Source organism: Durio zibethinus, chromosome 12, assembly GCF_047325235.1.
Source record: "Durio zibethinus cultivar Kanyao isolate XHJ-2024 chromosome 12, ASM4732523v1, whole genome shotgun sequence".
NCBI lineage: Eukaryota > Viridiplantae > Streptophyta > Magnoliopsida > Malvales > Malvaceae > Durio > Durio zibethinus.
Window position 1 is genome coordinate 18,744,306 of NC_143173.1, and position 24,691 is coordinate 18,768,996.

The following is a 24,691-nucleotide window of genomic DNA, read 5'->3' on the forward strand; positions in this document are numbered from 1 at the left end:
AAAATGATGCCAATTGATTACGTATCAATTCCAGGTATCACAGCTGCTAATGCTTTACAATGCCAAGCAAACAACCTGATGGAAAATCTAAATGTCATTGAAACGAATATAAACATGGACAATGCTGATTTGAGCCAAAAAAGCTACAGAAACGGATACATTCCCCCACAGAAAACTATCCAATTCATTTCACAAGGGAAAAACAACTGGGAAAATATTGATGGGACCCAGGAACTAACGTTTGAAAGACTCCCTCAATCAGTACCAGCAGTTATGTCCAACTCTAATGAAGGGACTCGAGAGAGATCACTGTCACACCATTGAGCATGAACAATTTTGCACAGAAAATACAGTGAGTTCATTGTCATCCCAAGGAATGTTCCAGATGGATGAGGGTTATAGGCTTTCAAAAGAAAGAGAATAGAGGAAGAATCCCATGCATACATTTATGCAATGAAGTATGCAATGCCAAATGGTTCAGGACAGCTTCAGACAACAGGCACAAACAGTCTTAATGCAAAACAATTCACATCACTGAAGGACTGTGGAACACCTGACCCTCATTTTCAAAGTGATAACATAGCCAGGAGAAAAAGTGGTGGGGTTAGCAAACTCACTGGGGACAGGTATGTTCCCTCTACAGCTGCCGGTCTAACTTCTTCAATGCAACATATTTCGTCCCAACTGCATTCAAGCTTGGAAGGCAACACCAACTGGTTGACTCTAGTACGTAACTTCACTGCAATTGAGAATCGCAATCATCTTCTACCAACTACCCCTGAGAAGGCCCCTAAAATGCAATTTGGGATGGTCAACAAAAAATCCCATATTAATGTTTCAGAAAAGAAGAAAAGAGAGCCTGGTCTATCCAGAAGAGTTCTGTCCAGAGAAGGAAAGATGCTAGAAGAGCAGAAAGAACAGTACGAGTACCAACAGTCCATCAAAGCAAGAAGTAGTACGAAAACCTTTATCCTTTCATCAACCGCAGTACCTTAACAACTCTGTCTACAAAAAATTTTCCCTAAATGTTCTACTCACCATCATTACATCAACTCTTCTTGATACATAATACAGTGCCATCAGCAAAACAGGTATACTTTATTCTCATGGAGGAGAAAATAAACAAATTCAAGGGTCACTCTTGTTGAAAGGAGCAACAAAGCCAAGGCAGAAGTGCAGAATGCACTTGTTGTATACAAAGGAGCTAGAATGGTTGTCCCATATGAGGGATTTGAGTTTATCAAGAAAAGAAAAACACGACCTAAAATGAACCTTGACCCAGAGACAAATAGGATATGGAATTTGTCCATGGGGAAGGAGGGAGAAGACCTTCAAGGCACAGATAAGGAGAGGGAAAAATGGTGGGAAGAAGAAAGAAGAGTTTTTCATGGAAAAGTTGATACATTCATAGCATGAATGCATCTTGTACAGGTACAGCCCATTACATGTTTGGTCACGATATTCTGATTAGTACAGGGACTTCTGCATCTGCTTTGTAGATTAACATGTCACCTTGGACCTTCTAATCGTCTAATTGCATAGTTCTAGAGGAAGTGTCAGATTACAACCACGAAGTATGTGTTTTTGGATAATTGGAAAGGAAGGAGGGTTACACAACATAAAACACTGGAATGCCCGTGTACATGCATTGCTATGAATCGAAAGAGACACAACCTAGTATAAACAATAAAATATCACTGCCTGACAAAACAACGTGATAAGGAAACATTACCAGCCATATTCGCCACCAATTGTCAAGTTAGCATAATATTCACTGCTCTAGAACTACTGGAACATCTTTTCTTTGTAAAACAACTTAATAGCAAGTCCCTATAGATGACACTAAGTTGTCTACTATTTTGAAGACAAATAGGAGCTGGAAAGGAATGCTTATGAAAAGCTAACGCACGCTTTTTAGGAGAGAAGAGGGTTGGAGAGAAGAAAGAAATATGTTTTTTTTTTCTAGTATTATTAGTCTGAAAATTGCAGTTCACTCAAACAAGATAGGCACTTCAAATAACTGAATTTGACCGCGATAATAGAAAATTATAGATTTCTGCGAAAGATTCACAGTTAAAATTTTTGGCATATTTCCCAAAGTTACTAGTTGAGAGATTTCAGAATTTTTAGTGCCTTTTTGTGCAGCTCATATGCAATACATTGTATCAATCAAAATTACCTGAATTTTCAGCATACACTCTTCACCTGAGTCTTGTAGATGGCTGCATGTGTGCTGACCAAAGATTTTGTAAAACCTTGCAGGAGATGGGCACTTCTCAAAATGGAAGGGACCGTGGTGGATTCTGTAATAGGAGTCTTCCTAACCCAAAACGTTTCAGATCATCTTTCAAGGTAAATTAGTTTTATCACATATTGAGATTAAGTTTCCAAACTACAAAAATCTGAAGTACAATCCTATTGCACAGTTCTGCCTTCATGTCTCTAGCTGCAAGGTTTCCTTTGAAGTCATCATGCAAGAGAGATTGTGGTGGGGAGGAGGCAAAAATACTAATTGAAGAACCAGAAATCTGTGAAAAGAATCCCATCGAAACTATCAAATGGCACGAAAATATCCACTTGACAGCCAAAGCTCTCTGACACCTAACAGGTCAGCAGATTATCAAAGGAACAATGCAAATTCAAGTATAGAGGGAACAAGCTATAGTCACAGCTTGGAGGAAGAAGTGCTATCATCACAAAGTTTTTTTGATTCCTCTGTTGTTCAAGCAAAAAGAGGAATCAGATCCTACTCAGGCTCCAACTCAGAAACAGATCCTACTACAGGCTGCAAATTCAACAACATTCATGGTTCAACTCTCGAGCAGATAGAGAACAGTGCCTCATTTGAGGAATTTTAAAATTATGTAAGTGGGAGCTCACTGTTTCATGGAGGATCAAAAATTAAACATTCAGAAGTTACAGAAAATGGACAGTAAGTCAAAGATTGGAAGGAAAGGAAAATCTCAAACACCATTCCTTATTCAATCAAAATAGCCATTTTACAAGTCAAAGAGCACAGGTAAATGCATTTGGAGTGAGTAACCATCTGGTGCACATGACTTTGGAGTATGAAGCAAGGGAAGGAGAGGAACTTGAGCCTTTTGGTGGAGAACGCATGTCTTCCCGGGCTTCAACTGCTGCTGGATTCAACAAGCCAAAACAACTAGGACAAAGTAGAGGTAAAATCATGGTCCAACACAATGGACAAGCAATAAGTCAAGATATGGCCACAACAACCATGAATACCTCATCAAGCGAGCACATAATGCACCAACAAGAAATCTCTTTGCTAGGATCTTGTACTAAAAATAATCAGGTTTGCAACAATTATCAAGAAAAGAGGAATAAGGCCCTCCAATCAGAAAGCGCATCAATCACAATTCCTCTAACCAGTGATGCAGTCACTAAGATGTAGAAAAGTACCTCATTGGTTGCTGCAAATGCCCTTAAACTCGCAGAAAGACCTTCTGATGCTAAGAGAATGTCTGCATTGAATAAGGACAAAGATATAGAGAACAGAAAGGTTCAAGCCAATGCAAAGGAGCCAATGCATTATTCAGAAAAAGAGCATGAAGAAAATAGCATCTTCAAGCCAAAATGAAGATTGGCTTACAAAGAGAAAAATAATGCAACTGAATGGGATTGGTTAAGGAAACAGGTGCAGGCCAATGGTTGGAAAAAAGAAAGAAGCAAAGACACCATCAATTCCATGGATTACAAAGCTTTGAGACATGCTAATGTTAACGAGATTTTTTATACCATGGATGAACAACATGTTAGCAGAACGAATCAAGGCGTGTGTAATGAATTCAATTTCTAAGGAACTGATCTTAGCTGCCAGCCGCTGCTTCAGAGCAGTATTTATTATGAAACCTTTACAATACAAGTAAAAAGTACTTCAAAAATTTTGCAGGAATTCTTGAACTGACCGGTCAAAGACCATGAAAGCATTGATCTGGAATGGTTAAGTTCCCCCTGATAAAGCAAAGTACGCCATCTCAAATTTCACTGTCAATTCTTAAATATTACAGTTATTGCCTTCATAAGTAACAAACTATTCATGACATCAACTGATCCAGAGTGAAGAATAACTAATTTCCTGAGTCTAGGAAGTTTATGTTTATGGCATCATAAAATTACTTATGATGCAGGGATTATCTTTTAAGTATATGGGGATTGGGGCTGAAAAGTGTAGAGTGTGTGTGGCTTTTAACCCTTCAACAGCTTGCTTTTCTGGTAAGACTCGAATAAAATTTACCTACAGTTAGTTTAAAAAGACAAACAAGTGGTTCATCCAATGTGAACATTTCCATTTTCTGAAGGTTGTTACATATGTTGGACAAATAGCAATTAGGTTGGGATGGGTTCCTCTCCTACCGTTGCCAAAGTTATTACAGTTGCAACTCCTAGAATTGTAAGTATTAGACATTAACAAGTGAACCTCTTTTTTTCTTCTCTTTGCCTCATTACTCATAGATGCTAATATTGTTCCTCTTAGGTACCCAATACTGGAATCAATTCAAAAATATCTCTGGCCAAGATTATGCAAACTTGATCAACAAACACTGTAACCTCATAACCCCTCTTTGGATACATGTTTATTCATAGAAAAACTTTAACTGATTTATGCACTATTGGATACAGGTATGAACAGCATTATCAAATGATTACATTCGGAAAGGTATTTCCTTAGGTTCATTTTTCATCAATGCTTCATAAATCAGAATCATATATTGTAATAAGGCCTTTAAAAAACATCAATATGCTCATGCGTTAACATGTTATGTAGGCTTTCTGCACAAAGAGTAAACCGAACTGCAATGCATGTCCAATGAGAGGGGAGTGCATGTGTCACGAGTTGAGACTTAAACTCCGAACTTGCACGGCTTCGGGACCCGAGCATCCACTCATCTGGCGTCCCAGATTAGCCTGACCGTCATGGTTCACACCCTTATGAGGTATTGTCCGCTCTAGCTCCCTGGTCTCACGGTTTTGTCCTACAAAAGGCACCTCACAAGGAAGAGATGATGTAAACCCTTATATACCCCAGTGACACTCCCATTATGTTCGATGTGGGATTCAGGAATCTTCCTTAGGTCCGTGACATTCTCCCCCACCCAACCTCATGACGCCCTCGTCACGGAGTCTAGCCACCCTGCCTACCTCCCTCGAGGCGCTTGGCATGGATCGAACGGTTTAGGGCTGGCTCTGATACCACTTGTCACGGGTCGAAACTTAAATTCCGATCTTAGACTCAGAATCCGTGCGGTCTTAGGCTTGGAATCTCCTCCTTTATGCTCAAGTCAGGCTAAAACACAAGCATGCGGGCACTAAAATAATGGGAAGGGCTGATTACGCAAGTTAAAGAGAAACATGATAACAACGCAGAATGCTGGAAATATGCTCTGTATTCACTGAAATAGAAGTGTTTGATGGTGTAAATCCTTTTATACCCCAGTGACCCTCCTTTTATATTCGATGTGGGATTCAGGTCTTCTCGTTAGGTCCGTGATATTCTCTCCCACCCAACCTCGTGACCCTCTCGTCACAGAGGCTGGCCACCCTGTTACTGTCACGGGCTCCGACCTTAAACTCAGAATCCGGGCGGCTTTAGGCTTGGAATCTCCTCTTTTATGCGTAAGTCAACCTAAAACACAAGCGTGCGAGCACTAGAACAATAGCCTAGCCACCCTGTTACTATCACAGCTCCGACCTTAAACTCAGAATCTGTGCGGCCTTAGGCTTGAAATCTCCTCTTTTATGCATAAGTCAGCCTAAAACACAAGCGTGCAACCTAAAACACAAGCGTGCAAGCACTAGAACAATAGGAAGGGCTGATTACGTAAGTTAAAGAAAAACAAGATAACAAGGTAGAATGCTGGAAATATGCTCTATATTCACTGAAATAAAAGTGTTTGATGGTGTAAATCCTTTTATACCCCAGTGAGCCTCCTTTTATATTCAATGTGGGATTCAAGACTCCTCTTTAGGTCAATGACATTCTCTCCCACCCAACCTCGTGATGCCCTCGTCACGGAGACTAGTCACCCTGCCTACCTCCCTTGAGGCGCTTGACGTAGATCGAACGATTTAGAGCTGACTCTGATACCACTTGTCACGGGTCGAGACTTAAGCTCCGACCTGCGTGGCTCCAAGACCCAGCATTCACCCTTCCGACATCCCAGATCAACCTAATCGTCACGGTTCACACCCTTGTGAGGTATTGTCCGCTCTGGCCCCCTGGCCTTACGATTTTGTCCTACAAAAGACGCCTCACAAGACAGAGGTGGTGTGAACCCTTATATACCCCAGTAACCCTCCTATTATGTTCGATGTGGGATTCAAGACTCTTTTTTAGATCCATGACATTCTCCCCCACCCAACCTCATGACGCCCTCGTCACGGAGGCTGGCCACCCTGCCTACCTCCCTCGAGGCGCTTGGCGTGGCTCGAACGGTTTAAGGCTATCTCTGATATCACTTGTCACGGGTTGAGACTTAAGCTCCGAACCCGCACGGCTCCGGGACCCGAACATCCACTCATCCGGCGTCCTAGATCAGGCTGACCGCCACGGTTCACACCCTTATGAGGTATTGTCCGCTCTGGCCCCCTGGCCTCACGATTTTGTCCTACAAAAGGCACCTCACAATGAAGAGATGGTGTGAACCCTTATATACCCCAGTGACCCTCCTATTATGTTCGATGTAGGATTCAAGACTCTTCCTTGGGTCCGTGACACATGCACTTCACAAGTGCTTTTGCAAGGTTAGTCTCCATCCTATTGCCAGCTTGTGTTTATAATGCTATAATAACTCAAGCAACTGCTCATCAGCATGCATCTAATTTTTCAGACACAAGCCTTAATATCAGAATCTAAGTCTTTAAACTTTTCTTTGCTCGGTTACTGATTAATAATCACTTATTGATGTCGTACTTTTGTTGTCTAAATGAACATATGCAAAAAAAAAAAAAAAAACCATATATGAAAAGCTCAGCAACCTAAAACCCAGCCAAACCACTGGCTTCAACTTCTATTAGCATCAAACAATTGCCTTGGTCACATAAGGCAGTAAAGGTCTTATGGCACCCAAGTGAAATAGACACTATGAATTTACAATTCAATTTTGCATTTGCACAATCATTGCAATTGATATCTACTGAGATCCAAAATCCAATGGATATTTCTAACAGCCATGAATTGTGTGACAGGCATCCTAGTTGATAGGGAAAATATTACTTGTATCCAAAACAAAAAGGGGAGTCTAAGATAATCTACTATAAAGTAGAAAAGACTTGTCTCAAACCTCTTAGATGCCCAATAATATAGATGCTTCTTTCCTATATGTTTAAAGGGGCACATACTAGCACCAGGGCTAGAAACCCATGTCTCCAAAAAACAAACACAGTCAGGTGCCAACAAGCCTTAAAAGGAATAGAGTTGCAAAAAAAAACAAAAAATTAATGTGTCAATAGTTTCTGTGGAAATCTAATCTTTATTATTACTTGATTGATTGACTTTATCTATTTTAGTTAAGTCTCTTATTTTTAGAATAAAGAGTGATTTGGGTAATTACACCAAATCCATTAGATATTTTCTTATTATGTGTAAAGAGTAAATTACTCATTTGATTAGCTATTTTAATGCATGAAAATCTTGGGTTTTAAGGCTGAGAATATTCAATCTTTAGCCTATATATTTTCATGCATTTCTAGTATTGTAATAAGAAAAATATAGAAGAATAAAATAGTTTTATTCTAAAGATTTCTTCACAGTATCAGAGCACGATCTGAACCTTTAAAATTGTTCACTCGAAGTTCAGCGTGACCGGTGGAAAAGAGAACCCGACGTCAGAGGTTACCTCTAACCCCAGAGCTAGCGTTATTAAAACAGGTTCTTTACCACAAAAAGGTAATTTTCTAAGTGCCTTGTAAAACTAGAGAAATCAAATTCATGGATAGTGGATTCAGGAGCTTCAGACCATATGATTGGGGATGCATTTGTATTCAATAAATACAACCCATGTCATGAAAACTTCACAGTTCGAATTGCTGACAGGTCACTCTTAAAAGTGGCCACTACAGGTTCTGTTATTATTTCCAAAGAGATAACACTTGCTTTTGTTCTGTTTGTCCCAAATATAAGTTGCAATCTACTATCTATAAGCAAACTTACAAGAAACCTTAAGTGTGTTACTAAATTTTTTCCAAATACATGTAAATTCTAGGATTTGGACTAGGGGAAGACGATTTGCAATGCTACTATGTGTGCAGGACTTTATATCCTAAGAGCTAATGATTCAGACAGAGAATACTAGAAGACCTTTTAGTGTGGATTCATCCTCTAGTACTAATAAAGATAATAATATCATGTTGTGGCACTATCGGTTAGGTCATCCAAACTTTTTGTACCTCAAAAGGTTATTTCCCTCATTATTCAATAAAAATCCTAACAACTTTCGATGTGAAGTCCGCCAATTATCCAAACATACTTGCACCACATATCCTAATCAACCTTACAAATCATCCCATCCTTTTTAAATGATACAAAGTGACATTTGGGGTCGCTCTAAAGTAAATAATATTACTGGTTCTAGATGGTTTGTCACGTTTATTGATGATCACACCAAGGTTACTTGGGTATTCCTTATGAAGGAAAAATCAGAAGCGGACCAGCTATTCCAAAACTTCAACAATATGATCCAAACTCAATTCAAAACCAAAATCCAAATGTTGAGAACTGACAATGGTAGAGAATACTACAATTCAATCCTCGTATCATATTTAATGAAGCATGGTATAATTCATCAAAGCTCATGTGTCGATACTCCTCAACAGAATGGTTTTGCTGAAAGAAAGAATCAAAATTTGTTGGAAGTTGCAAGATCCCTCGTGATGGCTACCCATGTATCTAAGTATTTTTTAGGTGAGGCTGTTTTTACCACAACATATCTTACAAACAGAATGCCTTCTCGAGTCCTAAAATTTCAAACCCTTTGCCAATCTCTTTTTAGCTCTTATCCTCACCTTCGAATTATCTTATCTATTCCCATTAAAGCGTTTGAATGCACTGCATTTGTTCTTACCAGCCAACAAAACCAAAGCAAATTAGATTCCCCAAATCCAACAAATGCATATTTCTCAAGTACTCCCCAAATCAAAAAGTATACAAGTGTTACTCATCAATAACAAAGAAATTCTACCATTCCATGAATGTTACCTTTTTTGAAAATCAACCTTACTTTCCCAAAACTGCCATTCAAAGGGAGAATCCAACCACACAGGAATATCAACTTTGGGAATATCCTATTACCGAACCACCAAACACTTCTCTAACTCCTTTTCAAGTCCAAAATATTCCAACCAGATCTTCTAAGCCCAAAGTCTACACAAGGAAAAACAAACAAAGAATTGATTGTCTATTCAAGAACACATAAAACTCAGAAGGATCTAGAAGAATGTACACCTTTAAAGCAAAACCAAGAATCTAAACCAATTCCAGAGATACTTGAAACCAACACAAGTAACACTCTTACTAAATCTGATTCAATTGAATCTTTTGATGATCTTGATCAACCGATTACTCTAAGGAAAGGTGTGAGATCATGTACTTAACACCTAATCTGTAATGTGGTTTCTTATGAAGGTTTATCACCCAATTATCAGGCTTTTGTTAACACACTAAACAATATGCAGATTGCCAATAATATTCATAAAGCACTCATACAACCAAAATGAAAGATGGCTACTCTAGAAGAAATCAGTGCCTCAAAAAAGAAAAAAACATGAGAGGTTTCATAATTACCCAAAACGAAAAATCCAGTTAGATGCAAATGGATTTTTATTGTCAAGCACAATACAGATGAAAGTATTAACAGATTCAAAACTTGCCTCATTGCAAAAGGATTTACTCAATCTTATGGTGTTAACTATGAAGAGATATTTTCTCCGGTTGCTAAACTTTATTCAATCAGGGTGTTATTATCATTGGCAGCAAATCTAGAACGGCCACTCCACCAACTAGATGTCAAAAATGCATTTCTTAATGGCAACCTAGAAGAAAAAGTTTACATGGAAGTCCCTCCAAGATTAAAAAACCATGACAATTCTAGCAAGGTACGTAAATTTCAAAAGTCTTTATATGGTCTCAAACAATCCCCACGTGCATGGTTTGATAGACTAACAAAAGTGGCAAAGAAATATGGTTTTTTACAATGCTAGATTGATTGCACCATGTTTGTCAAACATTCACCTAAAGGAAAAATAGCAGTTCTTATTGTCTATGTGAATGACATTATTCTTACTAGAGACTATGTGGAAGAAATTAGCAACCTAAAAAACCTCCTAGCTAAAGAATTTGAAATCAAAGATTTGGAACACCTCAAATATTTTCTTGGCATAGAGGTAGCTCGCTCAAGGAATGGCATCTCTATTTCACAGCGTAAGTATGTCCTAGACTTACTAAACTAAAATGCTTGTGCTGACACCCTTATCAACATAATAAATAAGGTAGGAATGGAATAAGGAAGTCCACCAACAGATAAGGGCAGATATCAAAGACTTGCTAGGAAACTCATCTTCATCTCTCATATAAGACCAGATATCGGTTTTTTGGTTAGCATGGTATGCAGATTCATGAACAACCCAACCGAAGAACACTTGAGGGCTGTGTATCGAATCTTACAATACCTAAAGAAGAGTCCTGGTAAAGGGTTATTTTTTAAGAAGACATCATGCCGAAATGTTGAAATTTACACTGATGCTGATTGGGCTGGATCTGTTACTAACCGAAGATAAACTACTAGTTATTCTACCAATGTGCGGGGAAATTTGGTTACTTGGCAAAGCAAAAAGCAATCTATAGTGGCTAGAAGCAATGCAGAAGCTAAGTTTAGAGCTATGTCTCATGGCATATGTGAGCAAATTTGGCTGAAAAGGTTGCTAGGGGAGTTAAAGGTTTCTGCAGAAGAATCCATGAAGATATTCTGTGACAACAAAGCTGCCATAAGTATAGCAAAGAATCCTGTTCATCATGATAGGACAAAACGTGTGAAAATTGATCGTCATTTCATCAAAGAGAAGATAGAGGACAGAATTGTTAGATTAGTTTATACTCTCACATGCCTCCAAACTGTAGATATATTCACTAAAGCTATCTCTCGAAACAACTTCGAGAATCTGAAGCTCAAGCTGGCCATAATTAACATCTACCACCCAGCTTGAGGGGAAATGTGAAAATTTAATCTTGATTATTACTTGAGTGATTGACTTTATCTATTTTAGTTAAGTCTCTTATTTTTAGAATAAGGAGTGATTTGGGTAATTACAACAAATCCATTAGATATTTTCCTATTATGTGTAGAGAGTAAATTACTCATTTGATTCGCCGTTTTAATGCATGAAAATCTTGGATTTTAAGATTGAGAATATTCAATCTTTAGTCTATATATTTTCATGCTTTCTAGTACTATAATAAGGAAAATATAGAAGAATAAAACAGTTTTATTCTAGAGATTTCTTCAGTTTCAAACCTTTGTAAAATGCAATGCATTCATCTTCAAACCACATTGAGACCCAAAATACCACATTCACATTTGAAACACTTATATAGAAATTCAAACACACACTAAATAAGTTTGAATAATAATATAGTTCGCAGTTCATTCTGTCATCTTAACTGTTAAGGAAAGAACAATGGAGACAACTTTTAAGTGCTTGGAAATAAAGAAGACAACTTAGGAGGATTAGATAGATGACAAAAGTGAAAACAGAAAGAAAGTCAGATGCTATTAAAACCACTTACCTTGGTTTCCAAAAGGCTGAGCTGCATGTTTCACATATGAATCAATTTTCTTTCATGCAGTGCAAGGCTTGCATTATCAGGGCCTGAAGAGAAGAGCACAAGTTCAACCGTTCCAATGAAGTCTGAGAGAAACCCTGTCAGAGTTGTCAATAAAAAGCCATTGCCTCCACCAGAGCATAACTTGCTTAAAGTAGGGCCTAGCAATGGCAACCATGAACCTATCATTGAAGAACCGGCAACATCTGAACCAGAGCAAACAGAAAATTCACAAAATGACATCAAAGATGCATGCTATGAGGATCCTGATTGAATTCCCATGATAAATCTCAATATTGAAGAGTTCACAGCAAACCTACAGCATTATATGCAGGCAAAGATAGAACTCCAAGGAGACTTGTCAAAGGCTTTAGTAGCTTTGAATCCTGAAGCCGGTTCTACCCCTACTCCAAAATTGAAGAATGTAAGCAGGCTACGAACAGAGCAGTATGTGTTAGTGAATATTTTCCTCATCATCATGCAACCAAATATCAAACCAGTGATCATTAAAAAACCTGTTAATATGATGGGTCAGAAGGGGCTAAATTGTGGAAGGAAAATGGGTCATTAAAGCTCTTAGTTCCCAATGCATCAGTAAAATTCACTTTAGATAAAATGGGTTCAACGTATCTAACTTTCCACTTCCAAAATTGGACTACATTTATACTTGGAAATTGATACCAACTGATCTCCAATTCATTATAACATCTATGTGCAAGATAAAACACTATACTACATATTCTAATACATAGCTGCGATCATACAGATATGAGCTTCCAGATACGCATCCTCTCTTGAAAAAGGTAAGTTATTCTTAATTTCTTTGAAATTTCCAGAGTTCTACGCATAATGTACTTCTCTAACTTCCATCTTTACAATATTTATAGATGGAAAGGCGGGAACCTGATGATCCTAGCCCCTATCTTCTTGCTATATGGACACCAGGTAAGAACAAAACCTCGGTAACATGTCAAGCTATATTAAGCCAGCTCAGAGGTGGGCAAGATGACACCTCAAGCCATTTATGATATGCTTTTGAAAAATAGGATACAGTGTTAACATCACACCATAGGTTTGCAGGTGTGTTAATGCGATATATCATCATATTTAGAGTTCAAATACACTGACAAGTGCTAGTGGAAAAAGATAATGTTTGCTCTACCACAAACTAATTAGATGAGCTTCTGTAAACATACATTTAATAGGTGAAACTGCAAATTCAATTCAACCACCAGAACAAAGTTATGGGTCACAAGAATCAGGAAGATTGTGCAATGAGAAGACCTGCTTTGCTTGCAGTAGTGTAAGAGAAGCTAATGCACAAACAGTCCAAGGAACAATCTTTGTGAGCAAGATTTAGTTATACATAAATGTTATGGAAGCACAAAACGCTAGTACCTCTTAGATTCTTTACTAATGTTTGCATCGCAATATGTACAGATACCTTGTAGAACTGCAATGAGAGGAAGCTTTCCCCTAAATGGGATGCATTTTCAAGTTACTGAGGTAACGTTCAAGCTATTGCCAACTCTAAATTTCTTACAAGACTTAGTGGAATCTGGGGATCCAGTGGAATCTGGGAAACCAGAACTCTAGCCTAGACAAGATACGGATTATCTTTCAGCATTTAAAGACTGGCGTTTTATTGATTCCTACACTGCCAAGCATGTATAAATTTATTTGATAATTAGATGCTTATAAATGAAGTTGCTATTACCACACAGGCCTTTGCAGATCATGAATCAAGCCTCAATCCGGTGGATGTTCCTAGGAAATGGATATGGAATTTACCCAGACGAACGGTATACTTTGGAACATCTGTATCAGCAATATTCAAAGGTAAGAAATTACCCACCAAGCCCTTGAATATTAAAATTGTTGCCCTGGTTTAGTAATAAAGGAAAAAGGTTACTTGCAAAAACTAATCCAGGTCTAATAGGACTTTCAACTGAGGGAATTCAGTATTGCTTTTGGAAAGGTATGAAATGTTACTTTTAATTATTCAATTACCAGCTCTACATGCAACAAACAATAGCTTGTCATTAGGCTCATGTATATAGAAATGGAACAAAAACTTTTATTTTATCTATTACATATTAGCCTCAGCATTCACACCAATCAAATAATAAGTTCATAAACACTAGCCAATAATTTCCTAATAGAAACCCAGGTTTTCTCCTTTTTTTTTTTATTTAAATTTTGATCAAACAAGAAAGAAAAAAAAAATGCATTAGGAAGAACCAGAAGAATAAGATGTGTGCCACCATTGTGGTAGATACATGAAGGTAGACTTGGACTTATAATGACCCAGTTATGCAAGCAAAGCTGGAAAGTTAAAAGAGAACATTGGATAAAGAAAGGTGATCTGAAAATTGCTGATAAAAGTTCAGATATCCTACTTGCACGTATTTTAGATACATGAAGGAAAGAAAATAGAAATAAAAGGAAAAAGATTCTAGAATCATATGAAAGAATGAGAAAGAGAATGAAATACCATGTTTTAATCCCACAGAAATTGCACACGAAGAGATGTTGGTTTAAGGATTTTGCAAATTAAAGAGAAGTGTAGTAAAATAATGAGAAGGATTGCAATTTAAAAAAATTGCTTTCACCTGATAGAGAAATGAGCTAAAACCAGTAAGCAGGAAGAAGCAAACATCATCAGCTACTGATAATTTAAACTTTAAACTTCACTCTATTTTGCAATAAAGTAAAAGTCTAACAAAAGCAATTTGACTTTTCAAAGAAATATTACAACAGTGAGTAACTTTTGAATAATCATAAGCAAGTAAGGATGGTAGAGCTAAATGTGGTTACTGCCCAAGTAAATCGCGTACTATTTAGCAGCACCAATATGCACATTCTATCTCTTACCCTCCAAAGAAAAAAGACCTATTACCCACCAAAGTGGCTGCAGATCTCTCTCTAACTTAATTTCCCTTTGCACCTTTTTTCCTTATTTTCCAACTCCATTTACTTACCTCTCATTTCCCTTGCCATTAATCAGCTTCTCACCAGGTACATCATATCCAAAGACAGCAAGTTCTAAGTCACATCATGCCTAGATGTTTTTGGAAGGCAAGAGTTGCCATTCCTATCCATGGGGTCACATGTTGTAGTTATATCTAATGCTAGATGAAACTTTTAGAGAAAGAAACATTGTTAAGAATCTAGAATGTTCAAACTTCAAATACTAAAGATAGACAATTACTAATTATCCACGGTTCCCTGCCTCATATACAAGTTTTAAATATTACTTAATGCATTGATTGATTTCTACCACATTGTTGAGTGCGGCATTCAAGTCCCTACTCATTCATCGTCCACATTTTGACTTTATTGTTATGAAGGATGGAAAGGAGTAAGAATGGAAAATTTGTCAATCTAGTGGTTAAGATTCATAGCCAATTTCCTACTTTATAGCTTAACACCATTAGATTAACAAGTTTTCAATCCATCCCTTTCCATCATTCCTACCAAGCAAAGCCAAATTTGGGTTTTGCAATTTGCATATTCTTATCAAAGTTTAAAAACTTGGGGGAGTAAGGGTTTCAAAAGATGTAAGTCAATCTCTTAAATATTATGACCCTCAAGTGTTTTAGTTAGGTTCGGCTTTCCCAATTTTCAACTCATTGAACAAAAACTTGCCCAAAAAAAAAAAAAAGTATTCATTGAACAAAGCACCAGTTTCATTAATTATGTACTTATGAATTGTATTTATTTGACCATATATTAAAGCTACAGAAACTCAATAGAAACTCGATACATGCTATCATTGTACTAATCCATTCTAAATGATTTACTATTAGTTGCTACCTGTTGGAAATCACTTGAACTGATGGTTGAACTTTATTCATGTTCAATCATACGAAACTTAGTTAAATTGACTGTTTTCTTTAACAACATGACAAATTCCTAAATGTTAAAACATCATTTTCCTGAAATTAGGAGAATAGCCATTATAATCCCTAATTAAAAGTCCTTAAAGTCCTTCCAAAACATTGCATTTATAATGTCATTCAATTTCAGTTGAACCACATTTCACTCTTTGAAGAACTAGTAATGATCACGCATGTATAGAAGATTTATCATGCTTTGACCGATGCTCCTTTAACTGACTTTCTAAAATTATTTGCAGGATTTGTATATCTGAGGGGATCTGATCAAAAAACACAAGCACCCCAGCCTCTTATGGCCAGGCTACACTTTCCAGCGAGTAAGCTGTCCAAGACAAAAAGTGAAAACAAGAGATAAACCAGCCATGATACAAATATGATTGTTACCAAAAGGTACCAGGCAGCATCTACGCATAAAGGAAAATTTGCAAACCAGCATCTGTCCATAAAGGAAACAAAAATTTGCTCACACAGCAGAGAGGAAAAATTTTTTACTAACACATTATTGTACACGGTTGTTCTTTGTCGGACATGAGGTGCATTCATCCCATGTTAGCAACGTAGGAAGAAAATTTTTTTAGCGAAATTTTAAATGCCGTGTAAGTGGGATGTAGTTTGTCAATCAATCAAAACTGTGATGATTATTTCAATTCATGCTCAAAAGGAGAGCCATTTGTGGGAAAACACTTATTTACAGCTGGTTGTAATCTTGTAATCTGTATATTTATATTTGTATCTCTAGAATTAAGTATTTGAATCCCTAGAATTAAGGAAGATTTAGTTTCTTAGTTTAACCCCTAGTTAGTTGTATATAAACCTAAGATTCTTGTATAATTCTGATGAAGCAGTTTTCCAATATACATTCAGTTTTCACACTGATTTATTTCTTAGTGTTTCCACATGGTATCAGAGCTTTAGGCTCTTCTTGGGAAGAAAAATTTCCAGCCTTCATTGCTGACTTTTTTAGGCCTTCATTGCCGAATCCTGTTTAGGCCTTCATTGCCGAACCCTTTCAAAGAAAGATATCACTATCACTCAATTTGAGGAAATGTTAACTGGGAAAATCACTGGAATACTACAGATATCTCAGAAACAAGGAGAGTTCAACAGGGAAGAGATTGAAAAGCTGAGAAACTTATTAAAAATCCTTGAAAAGCCTACTATGGTATGTTCTTTGGGTAAAGTTTCTAATTCAGGTAAAGCTTCCGGTTCTCATGGATTAAATGTCTCGGCTAAGCCTATTACGAATTCTTGGGTCATTGACTCAGGAGCCACAGACCACATGACATATTCCCCACAAAAGTTTAGTACATATAACCTATGTCCTAGTAATAAGAAAATTGTTGTTGCTGATGGTTCACTTACCACAGTGGCAGGATTAGGAGATGTTCAAGTTAATCCCTCGTTTGTTCTCAAAAATGTTCTTCATGTTCCTGGATTGTCTACTAATCTGATATCTATACAAAAACTTACCAGAGATATGAATTGCAAAGTAACTTTTTATCCCTCTTATTGTGAATTTCAGGACCAGAGTTCGGGGAAGATGATTGGACTTGCTAAGGAGAAGGATGGACTATACTATCTTGAGACATCAAATAACACAAGTAGTATCAAAAATAGTTTACCTTTGTCATTTCTTTCTGAAAAATCTTCCAATAAAGACAAAATCTGGCTTTATCATTTTCGTCTTGGACATCCTTCTTTTGGAACCTTGAGAAACATGTTTCCTTCTTTGTTCAAAGAATTAAATGTTGAAGATTTTCATTGTGATATTTGCGAATTTGCAAAACATAGACGTGTCTTTTCCAATCAGTAACAAAAGAAGTTCTACTCCCTTTTACTTGATTCATAGTGACATTTGGGGTCCCTCTACAATTCCTAATATTTCTGGTGCGAGATGGTTTTTTTCATTTATAGATGATTGTACTAGGGTCTCTTGGGTTTTTTTACTTAAATCCAAATCAGATGTGAATAGTGTGTTTTTAAGCTTCCAAAACATGATCCAAAATCAATTTGAAGTAAACATCAAGAGATTTAGGTCTGATAATGCAAGAGACTACTTTAACCAGAGTCTATCCACCTATTTCCAAAAGGAGGGGATTATCCATGAGTCATCTTGTGTTAATACTCCACAGCAGAATAGAGTGGCAGAGAGGAAAAACAGCCATTTACTAGCCACAACCCGAGCCTTTCTTTTTCAAGCAAATGTACCTAAATCTTATTGGGGGGAAGCTGTTCTCACTGCCACACACATTATAAATAGGTTACCTTCAAGAGTTTTGGGATTTAAAACTCCTATGGAACTACTCTCACAATTTTATCCCAACCTCAATACCACAAACAATCTCACACCTAGGATATTTGATTGTACATCATTTTTTCATGTTCACAGTCACAACAGGGGAAAGTTGGATCCAAGAGCGATTAAGTGTATTTTTGTGGGGTATTCCTCAACTCAAAAAGGATATAAGTGTTATCATCCTCTTACCAAAAAATTTTATGTGTCTGCAGATGTCACTTTTGAAGAATAAACCATTTTTTACTCAATCTTATCTTCAGGGGGAGACTTCATTCATGGACGATAAGGATAAAGACTTCTTTTTGCTTGATTTGCCCCCTTTTTCAACATTTACACCCATTAATTCTTCTGAGTCGAAACCTGTTTCTGCTGAGTCCAAGTCAAACACTGAATTTGAGTCTGAACCCATTCCAAATACGAAAGATGTGACAAAGGATAATATTGTTCTTGATTCTATGAAGGAATTACAGGTGTACTCAAGAAGGAAAGTTCCAGATCCTGAACCAGTGCCAGTCCAAGAACTTGATCCTAACTCTAGAAATGAGGTAACTACAGTTTTTGACTCTTTTTCTCAAAATGAGCATGAATCTCCTAGAACTATAACTAGTGATTATGATTTGCCTATTGCCATTAGGAAAGGAACCAGAGAATGTACCAAGCATCCACTAAACCCAATATCTAATTTTGTGTCATTTGAAAAATTCTCACCATCCCACAAAAATTTTCTTGTGAGCCTAAACACTATTTCTGTTCCAACTACATTATCCGAGGCATTATCCAGTGAGAAATGCAGGCAAGCCATGAAAATAGAAATGGAGGCCTTAGAGAAAAATCAGACATGGGAACTGGTAGAGTTGCCTAAAGGAAAAAATCCAGTGGGGTGTAAATGGGTTTTCACTGTAAAATACAAGGCAGATGGTACTGTTGAAAGGTATAAAGCCAGGTTAGTGGCTAAGGGCTACACTCAAACCTATGGAGTGGATTACCAGGAAACCTTTGCTCCAGTTGCGAAGATGAATACAGTTAGGATTTTGTTATCATTGGCTGCAAATTACAATTGGCAGCTTCAACAATTTGATGTAAAGAATGCTTTTTTACATGGTGATTTGGAAGAAGAAATATATATGAAGGTTCCACCAGGATTTGGAGGTCATCTAGAAGCAAACAAAGTATGCAGGCTAAAACAGGCTTTATATGGCCTTAAACAGTCTCCTAGAGCTTGGTTCGGGAGATTTGCCAAAGTGATGCTAGCAATAAGATATAAACAGAGTCAAAGAGATCACACATTGTTTATCAAGCACTCTGATTCAGGGAGAGTCACAGTTCTATTAGTGTATGTTGATGATATAATTGTAACTGGAGATGATGAAAAAGAGAGAGAATCTCTAAAACAGTGTTTGGCTAGAGAATTTGAGATAAAAGAGCTAGGGAGATTGAAGTACTGCCTAGGAATTGAAGTAGCTCACTCACGGCATGGTATTTTTATCTCACAACAGAAATATGTGATGGATCTTCTGAAGGAAACTGGGAAGCTTGCATGTAAACCTGCAAATACCCCTATAGATCCTAATCATAAAATTGGAGAAGCTAATGAAGATACTGCTGTAAATAGAGAGATGTACCAAAGATTAGTTGGAAGACTCATTTATCTCTCACATACTAGAGCTGATATAGCATATGCTGTGAGTGTGGTAAGTCAATTTATGCATAGTCCTAAAGAAGTGCACCTACAGGCTGTCTACCGTATATTGCACTATTTGAAGGTCAATCCTGGGAGAGGTATCTTATTCAAAAGAAATTCGGGGTTAGTTCTAGAAACATATACAGATGCTAATTATGCAGGTTCAGTAACTGATAGAAGATCCACCTCAGGCTACTGCACTTTCTTAGGTGGTAATCTTGTGACTTGGAAGAGTAAAAAACAGAATGTGGTGGCAAGATCAAGTGCTGAAGCAGAGTTCAGAGCAATGGCTCAAGGAATTTGTGAACTACTATGGTTAAAGATTATCCTAGAAGACTTGAAGATCAAGTGGGATGGACCAATTAGACTCTACTGTGATAACAAGTCTGCGATAAGCATTGCACACAATCCTGTGCAACATGACAGAACAAAACACATTGAAGTAGACCGGCATTTCATAAAAGAGAAACTAGACAGTGGGTTGATTTGTACACCTTATGTATCAACCAAGGGTCAACTTGCAGATGTGTTGACTAAAGGTCTCAGCAATGCTACATTTCAAGAAATTATTTTCAAGCTGGGAATGGAAAACACCTATTCACCAGCTTGAGGGGGAGTGTGGGAAAACACTTATTTACAGCTGGTTGTAATCTTGTAATCTGTATATTTATATTTGTATCTCTAGAATTAAGTATTTGAATCCCTAGAATTAAGGAAGATTTAGTTTCTTAGTTTAACCCCTAGTTAGTTGTATATAAACCTAAGATTCTTGTATAATTCTGATGAAGCAGTTTTCCAATATACATTCAGTTTTCACACTAATTTATTTCTTAGTGTTTCCACACCATTCTTCAATAAATAGACAGCAACAATTTCCCCTTCTCATGCTTCAATGTGTAATATACATGAGTATTCCATATACGCACACATTTGCAGATACATCTAAGTAGTTAACCCAAAAGTATATCCAAACTGTTGGAAATTAGGTTCTCATAATCTACAAACATATCCAACAAGGGTTCCTCATTACACATCCAATATGGGACTCAAGCCAGGCAATGATTATTGAAAAGGATCAGAGTGAAAAAGGATTCCTGGGGGAACACTGGTTAGTCCTATTAAATGTTCAGAAGTTACAAGTGTCAAAGATATATAATACAAAAACAAAGAATGTTGGACCAGTATGACAACAATTGTGAACATCTATTAGCTGATATTGTTATAGAGATTCAGATGAGATATGAATCCACTAAGAAATCACATATCTGGTTTTAGAAACCTAGATATGCATGCTAAGGAAGTCATGAATTACGTATTTGCAGCACCATATACAAGCAAATTGGAGCACAGATTCATAGGAATCCAAAGGCCATATAAAAGTCCAGGACAATGATTGGAAGAATCAACATCATACCATATTTAAAATATATGCCTCAAATAAAAGGAACCAAGAAGATGAAACATTACAGTGACAGAGGTAGGCACTAAGATATGTTGACCTTTTAAGAATTTACTAAAGACAAAAAAGGGCTTAGATCATAAGCATGTGCTATGATCTCATAAGATCATTTTGAGAATTTTAGATTTTCTTAAATTGCAGAGAACATATGTACACTCAAGTTCTGAAAGGCTTAAGCAACTTGTTCAGCAGAAGTTTGAAAAGGACAATTAAGAAATAAACATGCATTACTGGAAGATATTAGTAAGCTCATAGAAACTTACCATATGCAACATCCAGAGAAAAGACACTGCTTCTAACATCTAAATTCCACTTTTGCCACTTATATGTCTGGACATTGTACCCAGGCAGCAAAGCTTAGAGGGCCTGATTTCCGCATCAAGCTGTAACCTGACTCCATGAATTACCAATAAGTTTAATAGATCATCAATCATTAAAATTTTTTCTGTGTTTGTAATGCATACTCTCAATGTGAGGAGCTCAAAAGCTTGTTAATAATAAAGAAAAAAAAATGTGTGCGATTCTTAGAACCATTATTGCAAAACCTATGACTTAGCAAAAGCAATGACCTGGCAAACAATAAGAAAGGCGTTGGGCTGAAACTTAGTCATATATAATAAACAAATACTGCACAAGAAATATTTGGTTTAATAATCAATTAACAAGCTCACAGATGTAACTAATTACTTTGACTGGTGCTCCAATCGAAGTCCCTCAACACAATGACAAGAGAACAGAGAACAAGAAATTACTTGAAAAAGAAAGGAAACAAGTTCTTGTAACTCAATAAATACAGCCTTTGAAGAACATATTCCAGCAAGCTTGTAAACATACCTAATACAAAACATGATTGTTATTCAACATGATGCAGATTTAGTTTGAATATAAGCACAACTCTAAAGCTCTAAAGCATAACAGTCACGAGAATTGGACGTACACCCTGCCCTGATCTTCATTTGCCCAACTATGGTGCCCTTGAGCCCCTTTACATATTTGTTCACACCTCTATTATTTTAACAACTTACTGAATTCCAACATCTCATTATTCATCTTAGGTTCATTTCAGAGGATGTAGAGATATTTCTCAACAGACCAATTATTTACTAGACCATCTCTACTGAAAAGTGTTTGACCCTTCAAATGGTAAAATACCTTATGCTTATAATTATAATAAATGTCATATACTTGTTAGCCGAAGGCATAAAAGGCTTGCTTACCACCTAATTTCCTAAGAGCATCAAAATTCTCAATATTGTAATAGTAATACCTAATATCAGCCTTATTCATAAGGATAAAATTCTGTCATATGTGAATAATAGGGGAATGACTGTGCGGCAAAGATAACGAACCAGCATATTCAGATGACCACTGAAATTAAATCTGTAAATGGATGATAAAAAAATCTAATCTAATTAGACAAACCTAGTCCACATCTCTCAAATGCCTGCTATTTTATTATTGTATCCAAAAGACAGCAAACCAATTTCGCCAACATGTAATCGCCCTGTTGCCTCACCAGCCAAAATGACAACTAAAATGATTACCACATAGGATATTGACCGTTCCAACGATTCATATGTATATTATGTGCTTTAGAGAATTAAAGTTGTTTGAAGGGTTGAAAGAATCTCCTTTTCTAGCCTTCCTTCCACAATTGACATACAGCAAGATGAAAATTTTCAACATGATACTCAAGATTCACCAAAAAGAATAGGCAAAAACCTTGTTGAGAAGAGTCAAGAACATTTTTTATGCAGCACATTAGCTGCTGCATGCAAAAAATAACTTCGTTATCAATGTTTACTTGGAAGCAAAAAGACAGGTGCCTTTTGCAAACAATTTTCCAATTAATTGCACACACTCTTCCAATTAAGTTATCTGCAAAAGGGGAGAGAAGTTAAATTAAAAAAGAAAAAAAGACTTAGCAACTATAATTTAGCTTGCCTTCAACTACCACATTTTGGTACGCCACTCTTCAAAGCTAAAACATATAAGTCATATTTTGCACTAAATGTGTCACTTAATTTAGTACAATGGTGACAGTCAGAATCACACTTAGACCCTCCCAAGCCCACACCAAGTCCACATAGATGCATGCAACCACTCATTCATCACATTTGATCATTTGACAATACCTAAATGGAATTTGAAAGTCAATAATGCAGTATTTAAACAACAAATAGCCCCAATTGAGACTGTTATCAAGCTTGGCCCAGCATTGGCATTCAAACTAAGATGCTGTGGCAATTCTTAGCATTGCGGAAGCAAACCATATGTCAATTTATAATAATTCCAAACTTATTCAGGGGCTTGCCAGTCTACTATCTTTCACTTTTAATGATTTTCTAAGGAACTCCAACCAATTGAACCGAACGAGTCCAAATATTGAATGATACTGATTTAACAGGGAATCCATCAAGGCTGTGAACATTTAAATTTAATGAACTATGAAGTGCATGTTAAATAAAAAAATTTGGAAGATTTAAAGGCCCAAGTGATCTCTCAAACAAGCATAAATATGTACCATAAAATTCAAATTACAAAACCATTACGGTGAAATATGAATGTAAAATGTTTGAGAACAATTTCGCCTTACTACCATGAGCTTTAAATGCCATAATAACATTGTCTCCAATTAGCTTTTCTATATTGAAAATTGAAATGATTACCAATACACAACCAAAACCAGATCTATAGAAGCTTAAGTAAGCATGCATGAAGAGATAAAACACACACATGAAAACAACAAACTGAAGAAACATGTGCACACATGATGAAGGGATAAATAGCTTTGCATGTGTACAAGGAAATGAGTAACATACTTCTAAAAGTTCTAGCCTTTAATTAAGACTTCTATATCTTCCCAGTTTTAATTCTCAACACAGCAATTCAACAGAGCATGCACACTTTCCTTTCAAATTTCTTCCATTTTCTCAACAACCAAGCAAGGATTAAACAAATTAATAAAAAAAACTAATCACTAATCCAAAAACCTCGAACATTTACCAAAAAAGAAACTTAAAATCAAAAATTAAAATTAAAGAATGCCTTTATTGTTATATCATAACAGCTATCATAAGGGGAAGAAGAAAATTAGGGAGAATTGAGAGATGGGTAGATTCTGGATATTACCACAAATCCGGAGAATGTTTTTGTTTTGCGAGTATTTTTATGTTAACCCTAAAAACACCGAATACATCCCCAAAAAGTTATTATAAAATTAACATTTAATTGAATTACTTAAATATCCATTAATTAATTATCTTTTTATCCTTCACATATTTTTTTTCTTCTTAATAAGTTTCGGAAATTCATTTCCAAAAAAACAGTTATTCTCCAAAAATTGTTTTTCAAAATTAAACAAAAATTATTGAAAATTCATTTTCAACTTTTTCAATGTATCAAAAATGTATTTTTAAAAAGCAATATAATTATCCGAAAATGTATTTCTAGAAGTAAATTTTTACTTCAGTTTCTTTATTACATTTAATATAATAATGTAAATTTCAATCTTTTGATT

The 24,691-nt window shown here is 36.4% G+C and overlaps 1 long non-coding RNA gene across 3 annotated transcripts; it reads right to left on the reverse strand.

Moving 5' to 3' along the window:
- Positions 1-11,564: 11,564 nt before the first annotated feature.
- On the reverse strand, positions 11,565-24,312 carry LOC149515837 (uncharacterized). 3 transcript variants are annotated; one of them, XR_016326052.1, is made up of 4 exons: positions 21,924-24,312; positions 21,435-21,561; positions 12,157-12,240; positions 11,565-12,042 (listed from the first exon to the last, which is right to left on the reverse strand). It is a non-coding gene; the product is annotated as an uncharacterized LOC149515837 (long non-coding RNA). The 3 variants fall into 3 exon arrangements; XR_016326050.1 differs by having other exon boundaries at positions 21,435-24,297; XR_016326051.1 differs by having other exon boundaries at positions 12,157-12,351; positions 21,435-24,297.
- Between the last annotated feature and the right edge of the window lie 379 nt (positions 24,313-24,691).